At 42.5% G+C, this 10,775-nt stretch overlaps 1 protein-coding gene across 1 annotated transcript in view; it reads left to right on the top strand.

The window, feature by feature from the left end:
* The first annotated feature begins 1,529 nt into the window (after positions 1-1,529).
* LOC137094689 (B-cell receptor CD22-like) overlaps positions 1,530-10,775 on the top strand; it is a 51,125-nt gene continuing 41,879 nt past the window's right edge. Inside the window, exon 1 of the mRNA XM_067460714.1 lies at positions 1,530-1,551. The gene's annotated coding sequence lies outside the window, so the exon portion shown is untranslated. The remainder of the gene's footprint in view (positions 1,552-10,775) is intronic.

The following is a 10,775-nucleotide window of genomic DNA, read 5'->3' as shown; positions in this document are numbered from 1 at the left end:
CAACAGTTCAAAGTCATGAGTTGTGGTGAGCTCCCAACTGTCAGTCCTAGCTTCTGCCTACCTAGCAGTTCGAAAGCATGCAATGCGAGTGGATCAATAGGAACTGCCTTGGCAGGAAGGTAAAAGGGACAGACATGCCAGCAAAAAGATTGGAGATGTCTGCAGAAAGCAGGCTCCTTCAGCATGGAAAATAAAACAAGAACACCTCCCCATGGCCAGAAGTTGAGCATTGCCTCCGGACGCCAGAGATGTGCATTGTATGTCATTGTTCATGTAAAATGGCATTGAATGTTTGCCTTATATGTATACTGTAATCTACTGTAAGCCCTGGCCCTTGAGCGCTCCAGTTAGAGGTCAGCTGTGACCAGCAGTGCTGCAGAATTTGAAGAGGCACGAATGGAGGGCGAAAGAGAGAAACGTGCCAAGAGGAAGGTACGTCAATCCAACCCTGACCTGGAAACCGATGCCCTCACTGTGGGAGAAGATGCAGATCAAGAATAGGGCTCCACAGTCATCTACGGACCCACCGCCAGGATACTACACTTGGAGGACCATCATCCTCAGACTATGAGGGATCGCCTAAGTAAGTAAGTAAGTAAGTAATCTACTCTGAGTCCCTCCGGGGAGATAAAGTGGAATATAAATAAAGTGTATTAGTGTATCCAACATATGTTGGATAATAAGGAAGAATGAAGGAAAAGCCTATTAAATGTCAAATTATATTATGATTTTACAAATTAAGCACAGAAACATCACCTTTTACAACAAATCGACATAAAAAGCAATTCAATACACAGTAACATTATGTAGTAATTACTATATTTACGAATTTAGCACCAAAACATCGCAATGTTTTGAAACAGCTGTGTATCCCAGCGGGAGGCAGACTGCGTTGGATAATGCAGAACGTTGAATGAGCAAAGGTTGGATAAGTGAGATTCTACTATACTGTTAAATTCTGAAAATTTGGCCAAATATTAAATTTCAAGGAATGTGAGTTTCAATGCTAGATTAAAGTAAAATCACATTTTAAAAAACTAATGTAAGAAACTATCCCAAGATAACTCTAAACAGCCACAATGAGGTTAGTTTTATATGTATGCACCAGTTTGTGGTGTATAAACATGTTTTTTTTCTACTAAACTTAAATGAAGAGAGAGGAAACAGCCGTACCACAACTATGTATGTGGTTTTTGAGTGCTTCAGATGTGAACAACATACATGAAAGAAGACAAGCTATTTCTCCTTTTCTGTTCTTGCTTCCATTCTCACTCATTCTCAGCTGCAGATGATGTGTCAGAAAAAGTTGCTCAACGTGGTTTCAAAAATAGAAAAGGACTTTTATTTTTGTTAAAAACAGAATGAGATAAATGCGGTAGTGAAAGCGCAAGCATGAAAACAGTTTCATCGTTATATTTAATATGCTTGTTAAATGACTGTGTTATTTAAATTATTATTCAAATTATTTTCACCATCATTTAGCTAGAATGGTTTGTGGTGATCACAAAGATACTTCAAAACAGACCACAGTGCTTGCAATGAACGATTAAGGTAAGTAACCCTTATATAGATTGCTGTGATGGCCATGTTCCAGAAGCATTCTCTCCTGACGTTTCGCCCACATCTATGGAAGGCATCCTCAGGTTGTGAGTTCTGTTGGAAACTAGGCAAGTGATGTTTATATAGATATGGAATGTCCAAGGTGGGAGAAAGAACTCTTATCTGCTTGAGACAAATGTGAATGTTGTAATTGGCCACCTTGATTAGCATTTAATGGCCTTGCAGCTTCAAAGCCTGGCTGCTTACTTCCTGGAGTAATTCTTTGTTGGGAGGTGTTGTCTGGCCCTGATTTTTTCCTGTCTGGATTAAAAAAACCTTCTTCAAGCCGCCTCTAGTAATTTATCTATAATCCTGTTGCTTACGTATTGTATGTATGTTCTGCTATGCAGCTTTCTTTCCTTGTTCTATGTTTTTCCTGAGAAGTTGTGGGAGGGGCTGCAGGCCACGTGATCTGCTCCGGGACAAGCATAGAGCACAGACTTCTTTAGACTTTGGGACTGCTGTTTATTGTAAAAGAGATGTTCTGACCGGATGGCACAGAACCTATCTCAAACATATCTGTAACTGACTGATAAAATGTGTACCTGTGTATACTGAACACATGATGGTCGTGAGTAAAACAAATATGTTATTTTTACTAAAGTCTACTTTATTTTGTCTCTTGAGTGCATAATATAAAACGAGTTGCTTTATGGGAGAGAAGATATATATTTTGGGCACTGAAAAACACCTCTGAATAACTGCTATTTTTTATGCACTGGCATATTCTCTGTTTCTTAACAGATCAGAGTCATTCAGTCTAACAACTGAAGCCAACTGTCTGACATGGTTACATTTGGTTGTGTACCAGTTGAGAAGATTCTACTCAAACAGGTTTTTGGCTTTTCTCTGAAAGGTTATGATCTCTAAAAGGTCATGTTTTTCTAAAAGAGGGACTGGGAGGATGGGGGAGATGGGGAAGGCATAATATCCCTTCCAAAAACTAAACAAATATTAACCCTTTCTCCTCTCCTCAGGTGCAAAGACAAAACTGGAAGCAAAACTTTAAAACTTCGGTTTACAATGGGATCTGCATTTGACATCCCATGGATCAGTGCTACAGAATCTTGGGAGTTGTAGTTTCACAAGGCCTTCTCTGCCAGAGAGTGTGCTGGTGTATCCCCAAAGGCAGAGAAAATGAAAGATCTTGTGAAACTACAATGCTTAAGATTCCATAGTGCTGAACCATGGTAGTGAAAAGAGTGTCAAACTCAGTCATGGGAGTTGCAGTTTGGTGAGGCACTGGCACTGTTTGGAAGAGAAGGTTTAGTACAACTACAACTCCCATAATTCCATAGCATTGAGTCATTACAGTTAAAGTGGTGTCAACATTGCATTCATTCTACAGGGTAGATGTACCCTAGGAGTTGTAGCCAAGGAACACTGTGTGGAGGATGATCTTGGACTGTGTAGTTTTAATACACAGTGGGTTAAACCGCTGAGCTGCTTAACTTGCTGATCAAAAGATCGCAGGTTCAAATCCAGGGAGTAGCATGAGCTTCTACTGTTAGCCCCAGCTTCTGCCAACCTAGCAGTTCGAAAAACATGCAAATGTGAGTAGATAAATAGGTACCGCTTCTGCAGGAAGGTAACAGAGCTCCATGCAGTCATGCCATCCACATGACCTAGGAGGTGTCTACGGACAACGCCGGCTCTTTGACTTAGAAATGGAGAGGAGCACCACCCCCCAGAGTCAGACATGACTAGACTGAATGTCAGGAGAAAACCTTTACCTTTACCTTAGATATTTTAATTCTTTGGTTTTAATGTAATTTTTTATTTTAATAGTATGTTGATTCTATGGCATTGAATTGTTGCCTATGTGTAAATGCCTCTCTGAGTCCCCTTCGAGGTGAGAAGGGCAGGGTGTAAATATGTAAATTAGATGTCGATTCGCTTATATGATGAATAATAATGTTTTAAATGTATTTTATTTCAATGTTTTATCTTTTGTAAAAAGTTGTTTACAATGTGTTTTTGCACGCTCTCGGCATCAAATTGCTGTTACTGTAAGCTGCTCTGAGTCCCCCTTCAGGGGTTGAGAACGACGGGTAGAAAAGTTAGAAATAAATAGAGAAACTGGGATGCTCTGACCACAGTTGCAAAAACGGTTTGATAGAAGATTGGGATTGTCCCTTCCAAATCACAACCATTGGGCTTTACATGGTGTGAAAGTCTGGGAGTGGTAGTCCTCCCCAGAGAGAAATTTGCTCGCTATGTTTACGAGGATTGTATTGTATAGCTTCTTGGTGAGCAACAAGATAAAATGATTGCTTCCATCTCCACAAATAAAAAAGCTTGGGGCAAAAGGAAGGAAGGAAGGAAGGAAGGAAGGAAGGAAGGAAGGAAGGAAGGAAGGAAAGAAGGATTCACAGAAATGGGGGTGAGGGTGGAATATCCCTGAGGCCCTCACATGCAAGCGCACACGCCAGCCCAGCCCTCCGAAAGTCATTAACTCAGAGAGAAGAGGAGGGTGGCGGGTGTCCTTCTGCCCTTGACCTTCTAGCACAATAACCCCTCACTTCATTGTCTAAGGGAGTTGCACTTCGGAGAAAAAAATGTGCCTTTTTTTGGCTTTCATGGAAATCTGTAATTGACCCACGCTATCTTCAGCTGCTGTCTGTATGCAATAATAATTTAGTCTGTTACAAAGCCAACGCAGCAAAGCAACATCCCCTGAGGGTGCTGGTCAGCAGCATTGGGAGAGCAGAGAGCGAGAGGGAAAGAGAAGGTGGAGGAGGCCACTGATGAATCTCTCCTTCTCTCTGCTGCTCTCTCTTTTCTTCTCCCTCTCCTTTCCTCCTTTTACTCCTTTTTGGATTTATGTGCTTTGCCGTAACATAGGGAAATCAGGGAATCCGAGCTGTGAGGCTCAAAAATAGCTCTCAGTTGGGGTGATTCCACTATAAATATAGCAGAATACCAGAAGTAAACTTCACAATCAGCAGAAACTTACATACGATGAGCTGTGATAAGCTTCTATTCTTTAGGATGGCACAGGATTGCAGAGTCAGAACTTTAGGTTCAAAAGTATTTATTGAAGTAAAAGAAATACAACTTGATAGAAAAGGTCTTGGAGCTAACTAGCTTACTAATCAAATCTCATCTTCAAAAGAGGGAAAGGGGTAAAAAAAATCCATGCAGCTACATTTCGCCTAGAGAGAGGCAAAATGTGCATCGTCGTAAGTAGAAAGAAAAAGCAGAAGAGAGTGGAGAAATGGCAAATGGCCGCATGGCTAGCCCAGGGCAATAAAAATAGCTTTAAAGAGGAAGTTCCTTAACAGAATTCCATTCCTACATCATCAAAGAAGAGGAGACAGTGGCAAGGAGAAAGAGTAAAGAGTAAAGCCATTTTGGGAAACATGCATGGGGGGGGGGGGAGGAATCGTTTAGCCTAGTATTATTTCTAGTTTAGGTACTCCTTGAGGTCTGGAAACCTGATGAAACAAGAGAATTATGCAGGGATGAAACCCAACAGTAGGGTCAGAACATCAGGTCTCTTTGATAGGGGGAGAATGGTATCCCTGGACACCTCCTTCCAGCTTTCATCTGAGCTTAGGGGCATTCTTCACCATAACCCCGTGTTTCTCAACCTTCCTAATGCTGCAACCCCTTAATACAGTTCCTCATGTTGTGGGAACCCCAACCATAAAATCAATGTTGTTGCTACTTTCATAACTGTAATTTTGCTACTGTAATGTAAATACCTGATATGCAGGATGTATTTTCATTCACTACGCCAAATTTGGCACAACTACTCGATACAAATTTGAATACTGGTGGGGTTGGGGGGGGCAGGCATGTAGCCAGGGGGGGGGCTCGGGGGGCTTCAGCCCCCCCCCCCCCCCGAAATTCTCATGGTGGTTCGCGAAAAGGCCTTACTGGTGCATTATTTAAACTGTTATGTTTATTAATATCATGATTTGATCACCATTCTCAATATATCCCATATGTATGGGGGTATTGGGGTAATGATACAAAAGGTTTGCTAGGCTAGACCCTCTTTCACTCAGACTCAGCCCCCCCCGAAACCCCCCCTGAAAATTTTTTAGCCCCCCCCCCCCCCCCCGAAACGAAATCCTGGCTACGGGCCTGGGGGGGGGGAGTGTTTTGTCATTTGGGAGTTGTAGTTGCTGGGATTTAGTTCACCTATAATCAAAGAGTATTCTGAACTCCACCAATAATGGAATTGAACCAAACTTGGCACACAGAACTCCCATGACCTACAGAAAATACTAGAAGGGTTTGGTGGGCATTGACCTTGAGTTTTGGAGTTGTAGTTCACCTACAACCAGAGAGCACTGTGGACTCAAACAATGGGCCAAACTTGGCATGAATACTCTATATTCCCGAATGTGAACACTGGCGGATTTTGGGGAAAATAGACCTTGACATTTGAGAGTTGTAGTTGCTGGGATTTATAGTTCACCTTCAATCAAAGTGCATTTTGAACCCCAAACCACACAGAACCCCCATGACCAACAGAAAATACTGTGTTTTCTGATGGTCTTTGGTGACCCCTCTAACACCCCCTCATGACCTCCCCGGGGGTCCTGACCCCAGTTTGAGAAACGCTGCCCTAACCTAAAGATATTGAATATGTGAGCCATCCCTACCACAATGGACAGCTTCTTTGTGTGGTTTGATCATGAATGGCCAAAGATCTATTTACTTTATGAGAAATCCTTTTTCTAGTGAAATTTAAAACTGCAAGAATTGCTCCATTAGTATGGGTCAGTGCAGCTGTCTGCATTTCTATCACTCTTGACAGGAATGTGGCTTTAGGGGCTGTCAAATGAATACCTGGACTGCAAACTTTTACAGGCTAATAAGAGCCTTTCGTGGGCACAGCAATAGCAACAAACCATATAGTGACGGAAGTAGAACACGTCTTTCTTCCTTCTTTCCATCCATCATATACATTTATGTCCCAGCTTTCTTCCAACGAACTCACAATATCTTCTATGGCTCCACTCTTTCCCACTTTGTCCCTTGCATAACCTATGCCAGTGGAAAATCAAAATGTCTTTCTTTATTCCTCAGTCACATACATCACTCAAAAGATTGACGTTTAAAATCATAAAATCATATTTTTATTGAATGCAAAATAACATAATATTTGAACATATAATAAATGTCTAATGTAGGCTTGTAGTGAATTAAAATATTTCTATATTATCTATTCACATTATTTACAGGTTCGTTCACATTACATTTTTAATTTTCCCTCTCACCTCCCTTCACTACCCTTTCCGCCACATTTCCCTCTATATCTTTATCTTTAACCATGAACACAACCTTCTTAAGAGACCCGTAGAATCATAGACTTGGAAGAGACATCGTGAGCCATCCGGTCCAACCCCCTGCCAAGAAGCAGGAAAACCACATTCAAAGCACTCCTGACAGATGGCCATCCAGCCTCTGTTTAAAAGCCTTGAAAGAAAATATTCTGGTGTGGGTGAAAATTCAACTCAAGTACAGATGCACGCTTGCTAACATTTCAGATATTTTGTATTTAAATTGTCAAACACCTTCAACTCAGCCCCCAAAGAAAACTGGAAAAATGTTTTCTTGAGAGGTGAGCATCAGAAAAAAGGAGGTATTAAATGGGGATACTTACAATGGTAAATTGTAGAGTGGTGTTTCTCAACCTTCCTAATGCTGGACCCCTTAATACAGTTCCTCATGTGGTGACCCCCAACCATAAAAATATTTTCATTGATACTTCATGACTGTAATTTTGCTACTGTTATCAATCATAATGTAAATATCTGATGTGCAGGAAGTCTTTTCATTCACTGCCTAAATTTGAATACTGGTGAGGTTGGAGGGGGGGGGGTTGATTTTGTCATTTGTGATTGTAGTTGCTGGGATTTATAGTTCATCTATAATCAAAGAGCATTCTGAACCCCACCAATGATGGAATTGAACCAAACTTGACACACAGATCTCCCATGAGCAACAGAAAATACTGGAAGGGTTTGATGGGCATTGACCTTGACATTTGGGAGTTGTAGTTGCTGGGATTTATAGCTCACCTACAATTAAAGAACATTTTGAACCCCACCAATGACAGAATTGGGCCAAACTTCCCACACAGAACCCCCATGGCTTGAAGGGACTAGCTGGCACAAACCTCACTCCAGCCTTGCACGCTCTCCCTCATCCGCACATGCGCACCACACTCCCATGCGCCAAGCATGCCTGTTCTCCCCTCCCCAGAGGGGCCGGCCAATCACAGCGGAGGAGGGTTTTTGGTGGGAGGATTTGCTGTCTGTTTCCAAAAATTTAGAGAAGGGCAGGTGGAGAGATCCTCAGACTTCTCTGCCAAAGGGGTTCCAAAGACCATGGTCTTTGGCAGTCCATCTGAAACCCCCTCGTGACCCCTCAGGGGTCCCAATCCCCAGGTTGAGAAAAACTGTTGTAGAGAGTTGTGTGTGTGTGTCTCTGTGTGTGTGTGGAATCATTTTAAAAAGAAGGTCCATAGTCTGATACTGACACGCCTCTGTGCTTCTCTAAACATGCTGTGTAAATTGATTTTCAGTGTTGGCCTCACCCTTTTCTCTCTCACACACAAATACGCACTGAGCACAGAGGTACAATCCGTCCCAAATGAAGCACCCATTGATTCTAGTGTAGGAGCATTATCATCTCCCACTAAAAACAGTAGTTCCAGAATCCAGTGCTGCAATCTGGAACATATTTGGGAATAATACTATAGAGAATACAGTGTATGTGCGCGCGCCTGAGCCTCTGCTTTATCTCAAACTAAGCATGGCACAGAATTGTGAAAATCCCTTAACTTTGGCTTGGTTTCTCTTGCAGAGCGGGTCTTGAACCTAGTGGGCCTCCTGCCAGCCGAATTGGACTGCAATGTCAGGCTGTACTCGCTCCGGGGGATTATTGCAATGCTAGGGAACAAGCGCTTGCAGCCGGCTGCAACGCCAGGGAACATCCTAGGAACATGTGAAATCGAACATAGGCAACAGTGCAACTGCATGAGCACAGAGTACAATTCCCATTGAGGGAATAATGATACATTTCAGGCTTTAAGCAATGGCAATCCAGATCATGCATGGCAGTTTGCTCTTATTCGAGCATCAACATCTCTGATAGACAGTTGTCCATGGAGCCCAGATGAAAAGAGCCCTCCATGTTATGAGGGAGTCGGTTCCACTGTCAAATGATGTGTACCATCAAGATATTTCCTCTAATGTTTATCCACAAATCCTTTTCTTGCATGTTCATGGTTCATGTCATCCTTCCTTCTGATATTTGAAGACTAGTGTCTCAATCTTCCTTAGCCTCCCTTTGCTATGTTAAAGATACCCATCTATAGACAGATACAGAAAAATAGAGATATTTTGCAGCCTGGGGTCTAGCATCAAATGTCATGCTCAAAAAAGTGAAAAATTTACATTTTGCTATCGATTTTGCCCAAGGCAATGGCTTCATTCTGCCCAGTTAGGATTGGCAGAATTTAGAAACTATTCACAGGATTCAAAAAGGCAAAATGTTGATTTCAGGAGCTTCCAAAGCAGTATTTCTCAACCTAGGGTGGCAGCCTCCCATCCAAATACTAATCAAATCTGAAACTGCATTGCTTCTAGGATCAGACAGGATATAATGCCTTTAGGATATTTATGGCACCCTATCATCATCATCAACAACAACAACAACATACCTGCCCTTCTCTATACATGGAGGTTGGAAACAACAACAAATTAAATGCATAACAGTTTAACAGGTTGGGACCCTTGGGGGGGAGGTCATGAGGGGGTGTCAGAGAGGTCGCCAAACACAGTATTTTTTGTAGTGTTGAAGGCTTTCATGGCCGGAATCACTCAGTTCTTGTGGGTTTTTTCGGGCTATATGGCCATGTTCTAGAGGCATTTCTCCTGACGTTTCGCCTGCATCTATGGCAAGCTTCCTCAGAGGTGAGGTCAGTATTTTTTGTTGGTCATGGGAGTTCTGTGTGGAAGTTTGGGCCAATTCTATCTTTGGTGGGGTTCAGAATGCTCTTTCATTGTAGGTGAACTATACATCCCAGCAACTACAACTCCAAATGTCAAGAGCTATTTTTCCCTAAACTCCACCAGTGTTCATATTTGGACATATTGAGTGTTCGTGCCAAGTTTGATGCAGATCCATCATCGTTTGAGTCCACAGTGCTCTCTGGATGTAGGTGAACTACAACTCCAAAACTCAAGGTCAATGCCCACCAAACCCTTCCAGTATTTTGTGTTGGTCATGAGAGTTCTGTGTGCCAAGACTGATTCAATTCCATCATTGGTGGAATTCAGAATGCTCTTTGATTGTGTTGTTGTTCATTCGTTCAGTCGTCTCCGACTCTTCGTGACCTCATGGACCAGCCCACGCCAGAGCTCCCTGTCGGCCGTCACCACCCCCAGGCTCCTTCAAGGTCAGTCCAGTCACTTCAAGGATGCCATCCATCCATCTTGCCCTTGGTTGGCCCCTCTTCCTTTTACCTTCCACCTTCCCCAGCATAATTGTTTTCTCCAGGCTTTGCTGTCTCCTCATGATGTGGACAAAATACTTCAATCCTTCCCTCCAGTGAGCAGTCGGGCTTTATTTCCTGGAGGATGGACTGGTTGGATCTTCTCACAGTCCAAGGTACTCTCAGAACTTTCCTCCAACACCACAGTTCAAAAGCATCTATCTTCCTTTGATTGTATCTTTGATTGTAGGTGAACTATAAATCCCAGCAAGTACAACTTCCAAATGACAAAATCAATCTTCCCTCCAAACCCACCAGTATTTTAATTTGGGCATATTGGGTATTTTTGCCAAATTTGGTCTAGTGAATGTAAATACATCCTGCATATCAGATATTTACATTACAATTCCAAACAGGAGCAACATTATAGTTGTGAAGTAGCAACGAAAATAGTTTTATGGCTGTGGGTCACCACAATATGAGGAACTGTATTAAGGCGTTGCGGCATTAGGTTGAGAACCACTGTTCCAAAGGGTGACGTCTAATGCTTTGCAAGCCATGTATCAAAAATGCCAGGCAGGTGCCGAGGAAATAGCGGTAGCCTTTGGCTTTTGTCGGCGACTATTTGTTAGCAGGTAGTGGAGCAGGTTGGTTAGTGGAGACCAATTGTGGATGCAGGCTGGGAGCAGTGGAGCACAGAAACTTTGCAAGGCCCCGG

Source organism: Anolis sagrei, chromosome X (assembly GCF_037176765.1).
Source record: "Anolis sagrei isolate rAnoSag1 chromosome X, rAnoSag1.mat, whole genome shotgun sequence".
Lineage (NCBI taxonomy): Eukaryota > Metazoa > Chordata > Lepidosauria > Squamata > Dactyloidae > Anolis > Anolis sagrei.
This window is presented reverse-complemented; position numbering and strand designations above follow the sequence as displayed.